Source organism: Anarrhichthys ocellatus, unplaced genomic scaffold (genome assembly GCF_004355925.1).
Source record: "Anarrhichthys ocellatus isolate YVR2014 unplaced genomic scaffold, GSC_Weel_1.0 scaffold1, whole genome shotgun sequence".
NCBI classification, from domain to species: domain Eukaryota; kingdom Metazoa; phylum Chordata; class Actinopteri; order Perciformes; family Anarhichadidae; genus Anarrhichthys; species Anarrhichthys ocellatus.
The window spans coordinates 14,654,491-14,656,489 of NW_022280031.1; the positions used below are offsets into that span (position 1 = coordinate 14,654,491).

The window sequence follows — 1,999 nt, forward strand, 5'->3', positions numbered from 1 at the left end:
TTCTTTCTCGACTTGGCTGAAGGATTCAAGGCAAGGACATCTGCTCCCTCATCAGAGAGGTGCTCTATTTCTGAACAAATGGACTGCCACAGCCTCGAATTTGACCAACAGACGTGAGAGCGGTATCAATCTTCTCATCCAACTCTCCAAAAGAAATATGCCTTTAAACGCATCATCATGAGGCAACCTAACAAGAGCCAGTGGAATGAGACCTCAAGCAGTAAAACTACAAACATGGTGGAAATATCGGCCTTTGCCCACAGAGGCTAAATCGCTGTTAGACCCAGAGCCAATGAGTTCTGAGTTCGCAATGACCAAAACTCAACGAGGTCCTTTTAAAGGACTGAATTAAAACATTTGATCTTTTTCCTCACTTTTGCATGAAACACCATGTTGCAATATTTTCTGGGTGTTTCCTATTTTCCAAAACCAGTTGAACCCACCACCAGGACTCATTTTCTGAGATGCAAGACCCACGGTCTGCTCTCTCGAAACACGGTGCTCCTGCACTGTGAGGCATCATTGCCGTGTTTGTTCTTGTACGGAGGGGCTGCGTATAGCGGGGTTCGGGGTGTGTGTGTGTGATTAACTGGTGGTTGCTAGGTGACCATCCTGGATAGGAGCCATTCATTTGCAGCCCGGCTCTTCCAACAGTCGGGGATTTGAGAACAGCCTTCGTTGCACCTCCGAACCAACCGCTGCCGTCCAAAATCACCTCCTGTGCGCATCGCCGGTTGCCATAGGGATCCCAGGGACGTCTGACTCACTGTTGACACGAGTTGATGCATTTCTTATGCTCGTAGCAGGACGGTGGAATCTCGTTTGTCACAAAAGGCACAACAAAATTGAGGCCACACATTGAAAGGATGTTGTCCCAATTATATATCGGATGTATTGGTGGTAGAGGTTAGAATGCCAAACCACTGCACTCAGGACTTCAGACGATGGTGGAGAGAGAAACCCTGACCCAGAACCTTCTTTACATTTCTATACTCTGGTTTGAGAAATGCCCGGGTGTTGGTCTAGTTTTCCCCAAGGCCAACATTCATATATACAGTATATGTTCTACTGCTGTTCTCGCTCTCTCAGATTGTATCATCGTTTTAATGCTTGTCCAAACTTCAGTGTGGGATCAGTCTCATCATCGGACTCTCTGCAAACTATTCCTTTCAATTGAGTTGTTTAAGTGAGTGTAGATCAGATCCTGTACAAAGAACAGCCCATTTTGAAAAAAAGACATCCTCAGGTAACCCTTGTAGAGGAAATAATGTAGGTCAAAATAACAACAACCTGCGCGGGTTGCTCCACACTGGTTGACACAAAAAAAATCAACTTGACAGTAGTCTCCGATCGGCAGAGGGCTTCCATCTCCCCCTACCTCCCTCCCTCCCCCCTCTCCCACCACTGGGTCTCTCTCAGGCCCAGTGTGGCTGCAGCACTGGTCCCATTTCTGGATGAAACACGGTCTCCATCCTCATTAACCCAGATGTGGATATTAATAAGATGAAAGCAGGTCTAGACTAGAAACGGGGCAGATTGAGCAGAGCAAGTCCTGGTTTCAGAATGGTCACACTGAAGTGGGACACCTTCGCTCCTCCTTTTGACATTTGGGAATAAAGTCTGTTTCTATATTTAAAAATACCCCCGCGGCCCTTTTTAATTGGTCCCACCTCTCCGGAGGTTTGAGCGCATGAGAAGCTGAGAATATCTACAAGGAGAGGGCTGCATTGATTGAAGACGGAAGACAAATGGCAAGTTGATGGCGACATTATTTCTTTAACTGAGCATTTCGGTGACATCTTCTTATTGCAAAATGCTTCGGCAACTGTAAAGGTCTGCAGATCAATTCTGTAGCCTATGTGGCTATTAAAAGACACCTATTGAACACTCCTTCAATATCTGTCAGTGCAAATGATGCTTCTGCTCCTCCCGGATTCATGTGAGAAATGGGATTTAAATGTGCCAGGACAAGCTGACAGCTGCAAGACTGTAAATCTGG

The 1,999-nt window shown here is 46.3% G+C and overlaps 1 protein-coding gene across 1 annotated transcript in view; it reads right to left on the bottom strand.

The window, feature by feature from the left end:
• Nucleotides 1–1,647: 1,647 nt before the first annotated feature.
• setmar (SET domain and mariner transposase fusion gene) overlaps nt 1,648–1,999 on the bottom strand; it is a 3,786-nt gene continuing 3,434 nt past the window's right edge. The window contains exon 2 of the mRNA XM_031852407.1: nt 1,648–1,999. This exon is cut by the window's right edge and continues 1,196 nt beyond it. The gene's annotated coding sequence lies outside the window, so the exon portion shown is untranslated.